General features: G+C 38.5%; 1 protein-coding gene across 1 annotated transcript in view; it reads left to right on the top strand.

Moving 5' to 3' along the window:
- Positions 1–14,351, top strand: part of PCDH11X (protocadherin 11 X-linked) — a 566,008-nt gene that overhangs the window by 143,031 nt on the left and 408,626 nt on the right. The window lies entirely within an intron of this gene.

The following is a 14,351-nucleotide window of genomic DNA, read 5'->3' as shown; positions in this document are numbered from 1 at the left end:
AATTGCCGATTCATTTCATTTACTTGGATCAGTTCCTCAAAGTTTCTAAGAAGCAAACCCAATTTTATTTCCCCTTTCCCACATTATAAGTCCTAAGGAGTTGAGTGTTATTTGCAAGAATAGGCATTTACAGTGCTGTCTAGATTTCTAAAAACTAGGTGCCTGACATAATCAACAGAAGGAAACAACCCTAAAACGAATCTTGACTGGGGTAATCACAAATCCAGCTTTTGGAAATGAGCACAGCTCTTCATTCCTACTCTTGTCTATGAATGGGTTAAATTGCAGTTCTGATTTACAAGATGGTTAAGACGTTTGTTAAGACATGGCTTTATAATAATGCAATAGAAGCACAGCTCTAAATTGTCATTGTAGAAAGCGAAACTGGTTTAAAAACATTCAGATATGAACACAGACTCTCCAGTTAATGCAGGGAGATTGTCACTTAATTTTATTTTTATTTATTTTATTTTATTTGTTTGTCAAACATGTACACGATAACAAGTATAGGTATGAACATATAAAGCACTTTTAAGAGAGCCAGAATCTCATTTTTATGTGGTGTAAATTTATCACTGGGGATTGCAATTTATTTATTCATGGGATGAGGGACATATTTCTTACCTAAAACTGTTCCATCTAGGAATTAAGTTTTTGAATTTTGCTTACCCTTTTGGTTGCTTCTATCCAATCGGCAAAATACCAAATGTTAAAGGAAGTTACAACAATGGTCTTCTGAATCTTTAGAAGAGGATGACTGTACTTTCACACAACTAAAGTTATAATCTCAGGATCAAAGTAATGTTATAATAGTGGTCAATTTGTATTTGTAATGCAAATGGACACAAGCCAGTGTTCTACCCTGTTTTCCCCAAAATACGACCTATGCTGAAAGTAAGTCCTAGCTTGATTTTTACACATGCACCCAATATAAGCCCTACCCCCCAAAAATAAGCCCTAATTAAGATCCCACCCACTCCAGAATGGACAGGTAAAAATTAAGGTAGGGTGGGGATGGAGGTGGATGGAGCTGCCCTACTACTTACCTTTGGACAGTTGTAGCCAGGGCTCGCATACCCCGACACCTGCCTTGCTAGCCCATTTCTTCTGTAGCCTGCAAGGCTGGGAAGGTTTTCCTGAAGGCCTCTGTTGCTGATAACAAAGCTCCATATGGATCCAGAGCTCTGTTATCAGCTTCAGAGGCCTTCAGGAAAGCCTTGCCAGCTGCAGAAATTCCTGAAGGCCTTTGATAGCAAAAAGGTGGCCAGGGGTGATGTGCACAAATGAGGTTAGTCAATGGATGACATCCCCTGAAAATAAGACCAGGTATTTGTAAACCAACCGGCACACTGTATGTACACCTATGGAAGATAGCTTGATGTTTTTATGTTTTGTTTGTTTATGTTTGTTTTTAAAAACCAATAAAATTAAAAAAAAAAAAACCCGCTTCTCTTACACATATTTTTCACCATTCTTGATTGTTCCATTTTCCAGTAAAGTTGTAACAATTGAACAAGAAACCTTTTATGTTGATTCCATTTTTTTTTCTTTCTATCCTTTGTCTGTGCACAATCCCCTCTTTCTCCAGGCTTTATGTCTCAATAGAAGTAGTCTAAAAAAATTCTCAAGAGGGTGAAGCACTGTCATGTTGATGGTAGTAACTTAACTTATAAAGACATACTTTCTTTCTAGGTTCCTTGACTTTAGAGAAGTTCAATAAAACCAAAGGCTCACAGAAGGAAACCCTTGGGAGTGTGGTATCTTATTATGATGTGAAAATTGTATTTACCAAACTTTGAACCTACTGTACTTTGTACAGCAGAGTCCAATGCAATAGGCTGATTTATAATAAGTAAGGTAGATCTCTGGGGACATATATGTAGAATGAACCCATATTGGAGTTGTGGTTTATTTGGAAAAGCAATTTATTTCATTGGTCATTGCTTTTCCCAATGAATTCTGGGAATGAGAACTATTCAATAGAAAATGCAACAACTACAGCATTTTCAAAACACCCAAGGAGGAGAAGTAATAGGTGTTGAAGTTTGGGGTATACCTAATATCCAGCTAGGGTAGTTTCCATGGATAATTGTTCTCTTGAATGGAACCTTCTGAATCCCCTGTGAATGCTCAATACTATCTTTTAGTGATAGGAGCCCAAGTGCTTTCCTCTATACTTGCTCAATTGGTTTGATACTTATTTTATAACAAGTAGTAACTCCATTAATGATTATTGCTGCATTTTTTTTCTCACTGTTTTCATTTGTTTTGATTTTAAGCACACAACAATCAGTTATATTTTCATGAATACTTCTGTGGTTCTTCAACAGATCTTATTTGTGGAGCCACTAAGAAGTATATTATGGGAGTTTAATCATGATTACAACAGTGGGAAGTCCCCTGGTCTTCTGATACCCTAGTAAATTCCCAGGCAAGAGTCATGACAAAAACATGTCCAAAATTAGTGAGGAAAGGACATCATCACCTTCATCATTCCACCATGCACCACATGACAAAATTGTTCCAACTATTTTAATATTCTGAGAGTGAGAGTGAAAATCAAACATACTCTTGCATAGAACTAAAACTTAGGGGGATTTGGTGGGTTTTTGGAAAAATATTGATAGATACCAAACTATTGCCAACCTCTCATTTATTCTGGCCAATATTTAGATGTGGGAGGTGCCCCCACCCCCAAAAAAATTTGCAGATAAGGAAATAAAAGAAGGCACAGTGTGCCAATTCAGCTAAGTTAACCGAGCATATAAAGCAGAATTTGAGATTGTAAGCCAATCCCTGACAATCAACAATCGGGAATGATTGATTTGCTCTCATTGCTTAGTAATTGCCCCAGGCAGATATCGCACTCTCCCTAACTGTAGGACTAGACCTCCTGGCAGCTGATATTCCATAAGCCAATATTTAAAATAATGAGGGGAGATGGGGTTGGTTAAGGCCAGGGCTATTCTCATGCTGTTTCTCTGTTTGCCAGCTCTGAACGTCTTCGAATCAACTGTTAAGTACCGAAGTCGTACACAATGATGTTAAGCCAGCAAACATGGAAATGTGGGCATAGCACGAGAAAGCCCTTTGTCTTCCTTCCCTGATTGCTGAAGAATTTTTTCGTCTGATCTCCAGAGGGTTTTCGAAGTGGCGTTGAACTGTCAAGCTGCCCTACTCAAAGGTATTCAGGGCCAGGACACTAACAGTTGGAAGGAATGCAAAGGAAAAGAAAGGAAAAAGAAAAACAAAAGACCAAGAGACTTTCAGAACATTGTTCTTTGGCTGTTCTATGATGTCATTTTTATGCTGAAAGAAAAGGGAGCGGGAAGTGGTACTGACCACTACTCCATGTGAATGGTAGTAAACTATGAGATATACACCTTTCATTCTCTTCAGTTGCTTCTAGCCGCATTCTCTTTAATTGATTCATTCCCTTAATTTATTTTTGTTCAAAATATCTGTGGTCCATTCCTCCCATTTCTTATTCACGTTGAAAAAAAAAAAGAGCAATAACAAGTTATGCACATACACTTGAAACAGACAGTGGTCAAATTCTTTATACCCCCTGCCTTTCTTGATAAAACGGATTGCTTTGTGTGTGCTTCACATTGGGGAAAAAAATGTTATTTATTTTTGCAGTATTTTGTAGGAAGACGTTGTCGCTATTCAGAGTAGCCAAATCTGGGGTGGTTGGATTGTCCTTTTGTTTTGATTTACAAACTTAGCCTAAGTTGGTTCGTTTCTTGGCATGATGAGAGAGAGAGAGAGCACTTTCTCACCCATTCCACACAAGAGGGAAAATAAAGCTTCCAGTTCAAAGTTTCAAGTTCAAAGTGAATACAAGGCAAACTTTTAAGACGAGAGATTTACAATGTTGTCCACCCCACAATCAGAAAGAATCCGGTAGCACCTTTTAATAGGTCTAGGCATACCCCTGGAGAGCATATTGATGATTCTGGTCTTTCATAAACACATTGGAGACCTTGAAATGATTCATGAACTGGGAGAGTGGGTGGAGGTCAGGAAGCTAATTGGCCTGTTGATTTTCTCAGTCCGTCCGGGTTTAAGAACTGGTTTAGTATCCTCCTGAGGTTGGTAAAATGAGGACCCATATTGTTGGCGGCAATAAACCAACTCTGAAAATTGCTTAGAGAAGGCCGAAAGGAGGTATATAAGTCTAAGTGTTATAGCTATTATCCTTCCTTCTTTCCTTCCTTCCCTCCCTCCCTCCCCCCTCCCTCCTTCCTTCCCTCCTTCCCTCCCTTCCCAATGGTTAGAATGCAGTAAAGCAGGTTAACTCTGCCTACATCCAGGAGTTTGATCCTGACTGGCTGAAGGTTGGCTCAGCCTTCCATCCTTCCGAGGTCAATAAAATGAGGATCCAGATTGTTGGGGGCAAGATGATGACTCTGTAAACCGTTTAGAGAGGGCTGTAAAGCACTGCGAAGCAGTATATAAGTCTAAGTGCTATTGCTATTTATCCTCGGTTAACTTTTTAAAAAATGTGCTAACTTTTTTTTAAAAATGTTTTAATGTTTTGTTAGCCCCTTCGAGTTGCATTCAAAAGATGGACAGGTGTAGAAATCAACATAATAAATGATAAATTCGCTTTTGTGAGCTGCTGCTCTCATCATGTGAAGCTCTTCTGAAGATACTATTCAATTCCTTCTGATTTTTGGATAAAATGGACTCTCTTCCTCCTACAAGCAGAGAAAAGAAAAGATATGGGAGGAATGAGATAATACAAACTAGACCTATGTGTGTACAAAGCAGGCTATCCACCTGACATGTATTGTTAATTACTTAAGGTGATGTTAATATTTTAAAGAGAACCTCCATTGGTACAATAAACACTGAATTCCAGTTCGCAAATATAATTTGCTTTTAATGCGATGTAAGACTGTTAGCAATGGAGAAAAAATGACTGTGAGGATTGCAAAATTACAGTATTGCTGCCTAATATTAAAATGGCTTCCATCTTAGTCAATTCTGAAGAAAACAATCCTACTTAATCTATCCTTGTTGGCATAAGATGCAACAATTTCATTCTTCATTGGTATTGATCATATATTGAAAAGTACACTGCTATGCCTGATATAGTCTTGTTAGTATGTTTCCTCATCCCATCTTTCAGGCAATAAGAAATAGAATATTGTATACTTCATCGAACAAATCTTGCCTTTGTTATACAATTTAACGGGCAAAGGCCCACATGGAAAGAAAAACACCCGGAAGAAGCAGAACTTCTGCTTAAACAGAATTGATATTCTTCCTGTAAGCAGGGGTGGGATTCTACTGGTTTGCACTTATTTGCTGGAACCGGTTGTTAACATTCTAAGCAGTTTGGAGAACCGGTTGTTAGAAGAAATTACTGGCCTAATCCTGTAAGGAAGGCAGGAAGGAAACATTCTGGTGTTGCTTACAGAAACCGCCTCTCCGTTAATCCTTATTACATTCTTGGCAGGACTAGACTTCCTGTCTCAGGAACTTCTCTGGAGTTATTTTACCCTCCTTTGCTGGTACTTTACTTGTGTGGAGTGACCATTCAAAGTTACACTGGCACTGAAAAAAGTGACTTATGACCATTTTCACACTTACGACTGTTGCAGCATCCCCACAGTCTTGATGTGAGTGATGCTGAGTTGGCCATGCCCAGCCTGTCACAAGACCACCAAACCACGCCCATCAATTAAGCCACACCAAAAGAACTGGTTGTTAAAAAATTTGACTCTCACCCCTGCCTGTAAGATTTATTAGACAGAATCTCTGCAAGCTTATCCCTTTAAAAGGGAAAAGGGTCACAAGACTTTTTTTTTATTTAAAACAACAACAAAAACTATTATAGGTGGTCCTCAACTTATGACCACAAATGAGCCTAAAAATTGATGTTGCTAAGTGAGTTTTGCCCCATTTTATGACTTTCCTTGCCATATTTGTTAAGTAAATTGCTGCAGTTGTTAAATTAGTAACCCAGTTGTTAAGTGAATCAGGTTTCCCCACTGACTTTGCTTGTCAAATATATTGTAAACTTAGACTTTAGTGCAAATTCCCATCCAATATTGACTCTTGAATTCTTCTGATGGAAAATGGTTACTTGGCTTTCTGGTTTGTAAACTACAATCAATTTGCAAAAGGGATCACCGGATTTCCCCCCACTGCAACCGTCATAAACGCGAGTCACTTGTCAGCATCTGAATGCAAATTGCGTGACCCATAGGGACGCTGTAACCTAAGTCCGAAAAATGGTCCTAAGTCACTTTTTTTTCAGTGCCACTTTAACTTTGAACGTTCACTAAGTGAATTGTTGTAAGTTGAGGACTCCCTGTGTTATAGGGGTGCTATTAGAAAATAAAAAAAACTTTACATGGGGGAAAAGTGGACTGTCCCCTATCTAAATGCTTTGTATTTGACTGCCACAAAAAGAAGCTTATTTTGCACATTTTGTTACTGTATATGTACCAGGAAAGCAGAAATGCACACACAACACACACACACACACACAGAGAACATAAACACAGACAGAGTTTTCATTACATGTATTCTCCATGTCTTCGTCTGGAGTGGTTAGGAACTTCATGGAAGCTTCAGACAGTGCAATGTATAGTGTCCGCTAACTACTCTGTCGAATCCCTTTTCTTTTCCAACGCACACTGTTAAGTGTGCCTATCTTAAGCTTAATGCAGTCTATGTAGAGATGCTTCCTCAAGATCAGTTCTTCCTTTAAAAAAAAAAGAGAGAAAGAAAAGATCAGTTGGAAGCCCATGATGAACAGAAGAGCTTTGTATGCCCATTGGAATTCAGTACACCAGTGGTTTTCAACCTGTAGTTCCCAATCCCTAATAGAGGAGGGGGCACGATGTCATCCCAGGGGTTCTGCAGGGGCTGGAAGAAATCTTATGATTTAAATCTTGGGGGTCTATAGCCACGGTTTGTGGATATTTAAAGGAGGGATCTATGGGGAAGAAAACGTTGAAAATCACAGCCATACACAGTTCTCAATGAGGATTCTGAGCTTTGGTATGTCTGAATAAAAAATTCTTGCACGCAATAGCCTTTATATTTAATTGAAAACTCAATATCTAATGTAACCACACTTTAAAGCCGATTTACTGTACTTCACTTCCTCTCCTGTCCAACAGTATATTGTAAACTAGACTTTAGTGCAAATTCCCACCCAATAGTGACTCTTGAATTCTACTGATGAGAAAATGGTTACTTGGCTCTCTGGTTTGTAAACTATAATAAATTATACAAATATATTGTATATATTTATTGCCATTTATTGTATTGTGCAACATATTTTTAGAGGTGGCCATTGGAGAAGTGGGGGAGGGGAAGAAGGAGATGGGTTATTTAACCTGTTATGAGGAATCACATCTCTTTGGTTTCACTGGGGTGATTTTCTCTGTAATTACTGTTCACGTCTTCGTATTGAACATAGGATCGTAACTGGAAGAAACATCTGGTTGTAAGCACACACCTTTTTGAAATAGAGATGTCACATGCATACAAAAGAAAGAAATTGTGATTTTTTTCCCCCTCTTCTCTCCTAATTCAATGTAGATATTTTGTTCTGAGACTTGCTGTTCAATACAACAATGATGTTTGAAACATCTTTGTTCAGCTTGCCTGTCCCCCAGATGTGAGTATTTAAACTCCTAGAATTTTCAGCCATGCCCTGTTGAGCTCCGCACATCTGGATAATGCCCAGATTGGATCAGGTTCTAAGAGAGGCAGACAAATCTGTCGTTCTGTGGAGTGATCACAAGTTTTCAAGCACCAGGGAATTCGATTCCATTTTCATATCTGTTAGTAATGTGTTGTTTTTCTCCAGTGTTCCGCATGAAGATTGATGCACATTTTATTTCTAATGTATTCTCTTGCAAAGCCTTTCCCCACATGTACACAGTTTTCTTTAATTCACACCTGTAGGTTTTTTTCCTCCCTTAACATGCACATTTTTGTACGGTGATTTTTAATTGTAGAACTTGCGACACAAAATGAGTGTGAAAACTGAAGGATAATTATCTTACATTATTGCTTTGGAATGTGTAAATGAGCTGAGCTTATATTAAAAATGTAAAGTAAATGAAATTCATCCCCATGAGGATCAGGGGACGGGGCGCAATCCAGATGGGCAAGACAACAGAATATAGTACATGCTTAAAACTTTAATTCAATTACTATGATTTTAGGAAGTGGCTAGAAACAATAAGATAGGGCAACTGGTAGGGAAGGAGAAGCCCTCCCAATGAAGGAGAGCTATAGGGTGGCAAATAAGACCTTTGGCTCAACTATCATTTATTTGGACTGTTGAAGTAGGTACACTATACCATGTATGGATGTACATTGTACAGTGCTGTCAAGCATGAAGAATTCAAGTTGAGTAAAGGTTGTGTCTGACTCTAAAGGGAGGTGCTGATCTCTGTTTCCTAGCTGAGAAAACCAGCACTGTCTGAAGATGCTTCCATTGTCATGTGGCCACCATGACTATACACCAAGGCACATGGGATGCTGTTACCTGCCCATTAAAATGGTATCTATTTATCTATTCATACTTGCAAGCTGTTGAACTTCTAGGTGAGCAGGAGCTAGAGCAAGTAACGGGAGCGCACCCCATTGGTCTCAAACCTGGGTTGTCAGTTTTCCAGTTCATCAGCTCAGTGTCCTTAATCCATCGTGCCCCTTCTCAAATTGACTACCTTATTGCAAGTCTGTCTATAATACAGGAATCCCAGTTCACACATATACATGGTACTATCCTCTTCTATGCATTTGATAGCTTTGGTCTAAGGGAAAAGCTTTGCCTTAGTCTCTATCACGTTTTCCTTGTGTCATTTTTAGCACATTTTTTCTAGTCTTCAAAAATGATTGCTTTTCTTTTCTAGAATATTATCAAACTTGTGCCCTTGGAAAACAATACTTTCTTTTGTTCTATATCTTTATTCAATATATTCATCCAAAAGTTGAACACCGGTCCCTGAACCATATCTTGTGGTACCCTAATCAGTTCAAACCATAGATTGGTCCTGGCTGATATTTGTAGCAAAGCACGGTAGTTTATTTGAGAAGTTATATTGGGTTTTTTTAAAAAAAACAGGATTTGTATTATGTGTCAACTGAGCCTATATTTTATATTACTTCAAGCAGCTAATGCTTCTTGGTGATCCAGGTGATGAACTTATGTATTCTACCTGGCTTTGAAGAAGATTGAGTTCAAAAAAGCTATCTTTCCAGCATTCAACATTTCCTTGGTATTAAATCCTTTCCTTATTGACTTGAGGATGAGAATATCACTAGAAATTTAGCCATTGGTTCTGGAACTTAAAGTAGTATGGATAAGCAGCCAGTATATAAATTCTGTTGCTAAAAATACAGCGGCTTGTTTGGACTTTAAGATACAGTTTTTGTTGACCACATTTTGGACTTGATTCTCTGCAGCCAATGGAGCCACACTCCCATTCCCTGTCAGATATCTTGCTTTCTCCTCGGATTCAGACTCTGACAGGGGCATGACTACCCCTGAGCTCATCCTATCTTCTCAGAGTGGACCTTGGAGAAATGCATTTTTTTTTTTTTGCTTTGAACAAGGATTAGGATTCGGTTTCATACAATGGCACTTATTTTTAGAGAAATGAGCAGATGCGGAGAACTGTCTTCTGTTTTGGGGTATGGAATATTAGCAATCAAAGGGTGCTTTGGTATCATTTGGAAGAAAAGTCTCCACTAGTTCAGGAAGAAGCTTTAAGAACTAAACAAAGTGGCTTGCTCCACTTTTTAAGCAATGCTTTTCATCCAAATCTTGGGGGAAAAAGTCCAATTTTGCTGATATGGGAAAATATAGCAGGCCCTATCATTAAGCATGGTGAGGCATTCAATACCAAGTCTTTTTTTTTTTCTCAGAGGTATCCATGAGATGAATGAATTGCACTCTCTTTCTCTTAATCAGTAGACAGCATTGTGGGTCAGCAACACACAGCTAGGATTTACTGAGTCTATGTTGTGGCAATGGTTTTTTTTTTTTTACTGATTTCCATCTAGAGAATTTTCATGGGATCGATATGGGTCTTCCTCATGATCACCAGAGAGTCCTACATCAATGAGTTATTTTCATGAATGCAGTTGGCTGGAGGAAGTGTAAGTGGGATTTGTTTAAAGCTAATCTGAACCCATCAATTAACCTCTTGTAGACATTCCTCCATTGACTCATGAATCCTTGTGATAACATGCTAGAGAATAATAATACTCCTTATGGCTTCCTTGCCAGGTAATCAAATATAGAATAATGGAGTTGGAAGGGACCATGGAGGTCTTCTAGTCCAACCCCCCTGCTTAGGCAGGAAACCCTACATCACTTCAGAGAAATGGTTATCCAATCTCTTATTAAAAATGGAAGACATTCTTTTGTTATGGTGGTGATGAGAGAACTGCTCCTTTATCTTATTTATTAGGAATCAGAATTAGGTAAAATCTGTTGATTTTACCTAAAAGAAGGTCATTTATTCTACTATGGACATTTCTGGGACTTGAGGTTAAGACATTTGGAATTTGCTGAAGCTGAGAAATACTGGACTACCAATAGCATATATTATACCGGAATGTGTCTTTTCTTTCTTTCTTTCTTTCTTTCTTTCTTTCTTTCTTTCTTTCTTTCTTTCTTTCTTTCTTTCTTTCTTTCTTTCTTTCTTTCTTTCTTTCTTTCTTCCTTCCTTCCTTCCTTCCTTCCTTCCTTCCTTCCTTCCTTCCTTCCTTCCTTCCTTCCTTTCTTTCATGTTTCCTAACTTCTCATCTCCCTTGGCCTTATTTCTCTCTGCACTTGCCAAAGGTTAAACATTTGGGCACAAAGCACAAAAGTTAGTGAATAGTTAGTGCATCATGAATCCTTGTGGATACTTTCAGAATTAATCATTAAATATACTTTAGAGTGGAGATTTTTCAGTGTGATTAAAGAAGAAGGTAACAATTAAGCAAAGTATTTCGCCTCCCCTCAAATGAATGTCAGAAATCAGGTGCCCAAATGTTTTTTTTCCAAATGCCTTCTCGAATGCAAGAAAGTAGTTCATGGAAAATGGACTCGAAAATGAAACTTAGAGGTAGAAGGCAGTACTCTTAAAGCTGTAATAGGTAACCTAATGTCCCAAGTTGATCACTGAGGATGATAATCAAACTCTATTATAGGAATTTTGGCATCTGGATTACAGCAGTTAAGTCTCTGTTCCAAGAGGCAATATTCTCTGATTCCCTGCTCTCAAAATTCAAGGACAGCTTCACCCTCAATGTTAAGAATTGTGTTGCCTTACATCTTTCTGTGTCTACAAATTTTGGGAAATTATTGCACCCTGAGATAAAAATGTGTTAATTCTGCATATTTAGATTAGATGAATTAGAAAACAGGTGATAAAGGTTGGCTGGCTGGCTGGCTAAGGTTTTCAAGAGATTTCACAATTAAGATTTATACACCATCGACTATATTTGCCCACAAGGGAGAGAGGTATCTAATGATCATGATGCCTTGTAGCTTTTTGACAAGTATGGTAGAACAATGAAAATCACACCATGTGGAAGTGTACAAATTTCTCTTCACTTTGAGTCTAAAAAGGCATGGGAAGCCTTCAGGTTCGTGGCAACGGAGTTTCTTGGGAACAGCAAGACAGATGGCTATGAAAAACACGTGGAAAATTTACTTATGTCCTATAAAGCACTTGATGCAAACATGTCACTGAAAATTCACTTTTTATATTTGCATTTAGACTATTTCCCTTTGAATTACGGGGCAGTAAGTGATGAGCATGGGGAGAGATTCCACCTGTATATTGCAGGCATGGAGAAAAGATACCAAGGAAAACTGAGTCCATCCATCCTTGCTGATTACTACTAGAATATCCCCAAGGATGATCCTACTACAGTTCATAAGCGAAAAGTCAAAAAGAGCAGTTTAGATACTGAATAAAGATGTAACCTTGTCATTTAAACTGATGTTAGAGCTGGTCAGTTTTTTATACAAAAAGCATGAAGATGTTTACATGACAAATCAATAAGGGAATGGAAAGTTATGTTATTGGTATCAATAAAAAGATACATTTATCATTATTGGTGTGGCACCATTATGATCGCAATATCACATTTTGTAGAAAAGTTATGGAACATAAGAGGAACAAAGATGATTAGGGGATTGGAGGCTAAAACTTATAAAGAACAGTTTCTGAACTGTTCTGGAACATTCTGGAACTGGATATGTCTAGTCTTATGAAAAGAAGGACTAGGGGTGACATGATAGCAGTGTTCCAATATCTCAGGGGCTGCCCCAAAGAAGAGGGAGTCAAGCTCTTCTCCCAAGCACCTGAGGGCAGCAACAAGAAGCAATGGATGGAGATTCATCAAGGAGAGAAGCAACCTAGAACTAAGGAGGAATTTCCTGACAGTTAAAACAATTAATCATAACAGCTTGCGTCCAGAAGCTGTGGATGTTCCAACACTGGAAGTTTTTAAGAAGAGATTGGATAACCATTTGTCTGAAGTGGTGTAGGGTTTCCTGCCTAAGAAAGGGGTTGGACTAGAAGATCTCCAAGGCCCCTTCCAACTCTGTTGTTCTAAGATTTTAAGATTCCCCCTAGTAATTTTGAATTATTTCAATGCAATTTTGACCTGAACCTGTATCTTGGAAACTGGAGCCAATCCATATTCAGGACTTGATTTTCCTTTATTACTGATCCAGTTCTGGTAAAATTAAGCTACTTTAATTTCTGAGGGTTTCTCCTTGTAGACCGGTATAACAGGAAGTCAGCTTTTAGTGGCTCAAAGTAAAACCTATTCAAACCCGAACCCTGCCAGCTCAGAAGAACAAGCAAGCCATGGGTTTATGCCATATAAAACAAATGTCCACCGGTCTGTTGGGTAAATGCCACCATTATTTATCTGTTTTACTTGATGGGGGATCAAGCTGTGAAGGCTTCAAGTGCACAAATTAGAACTGAAGATGGAAGACTGTAAATATGGACTTCTACTGCTTGTTGCTCTTTCTGATGAACACTGCAGACTGTTCTTTTGAAAAAAAACATTTATGACTTTCTTGGTCAAATGCTGCCCAGTAATACTTCATTACATGCATTTGTGCCATTATCTCTCCTTGTTTGGGGTTCAGCAAAATATTAAAAGGAGAATACCCGTTTCACATATGACCTTGAACAAGAACCACACTTTGGTTTTAATAAACAAATATGTGGACATTTCTAGACTTTTTGGAGAAAAATTGCACCACAACATCCAGTATAACAGCAACAGCACCTAGACTTACAGGTTGCTTTGCAGTACTTTACAGCCTTCTCTAAGCAGTTTACAGAATCAGCAACAATCTGAGTCCTCATTTGCCCCCAACAATCTGGGACGTCATTTTACTGACATCAGAAGGAGAGAAGACTGAGTCAACCTTGAGCGAGTGAGATACAAACTGCCAAACTGCTGGCAGCCAGCAGTCAGACAAAGTAGCCTTGCAGTACTGCATTCTAACCACTGCGCCACCACAGCTCCTAAGATTAAAGAAAATAAATACTATATGGAAGTCTATGATGGGATTGGCATAGTTTACAAACATAATTGTGGAAAGGTTCACTTAAAACTTAATGATCTTGCTTGATTGGCTTTTGTCTTTTTTGTCCCCCCAAATCTTATCAAAACAGTAACATTAGCTATCTAGGGAGATTCTCGGTCACCCAGATCATGGTGCTTTTTCAAAAGACAACTGGAGTTTTCCTTGAAGGTATTCTGCTTCTCACCTGAAGTGAAGTAGCTTCTTGGATGAGAAGCAAAACTTCTTTAAGGGAAAACAAATCTTGTTGCCTCTTGAAAAAAGCACCTTTGGGACTATAACATTAGTTGTTCTTAACAGATACACGAATTATTCCTAAGATGAGCAGAGTTATATATCTTTCATCAAGGCACACAAGAAACAATGGTTGGAAACTAATCAAGGAGAGAAGCAACCTGAAATTAAGGAGAAACTTCTTAACAGTGAGGACAAATAACCAGTGGAAGAGCTTGCCTTGTGGAATTGTGAGCTCTCCATCACTGGAAAGTTTTGAGAAGAGACTAGGCAATCACTTTGTCAGGATTCCAAGCAACATATCCATAGCAAACAAAACTCTGAGTGAGGCAATATCCTCAAAGAATAGGTTTATTGGATATGTCATATTGGCACAGGCTGGTGAAAACTGACTCTGAATATTCCCATGGTTTTCACGGAATTAAAAGTTTGCCACTTTTTCAAAATAACCAGTCACAGGATCCAATTAGGTTACTGTCCGGTTGCTAGGTGACTCCAGTCCCCTCCTTCTGAGCACCTGCAGGAATGT

Source organism: Pseudonaja textilis, chromosome 12 (assembly GCF_049901715.1).
Source record: "Pseudonaja textilis isolate UNSWEBS1 chromosome 12, rPseTex1.2, whole genome shotgun sequence".
Classification (NCBI taxonomy): Eukaryota; Metazoa; Chordata; class Lepidosauria; order Squamata; family Elapidae; genus Pseudonaja; species Pseudonaja textilis.
Note: the sequence above shows the minus strand (reverse complement) of the source record. Positions and strands in the feature narration are given on the sequence as shown.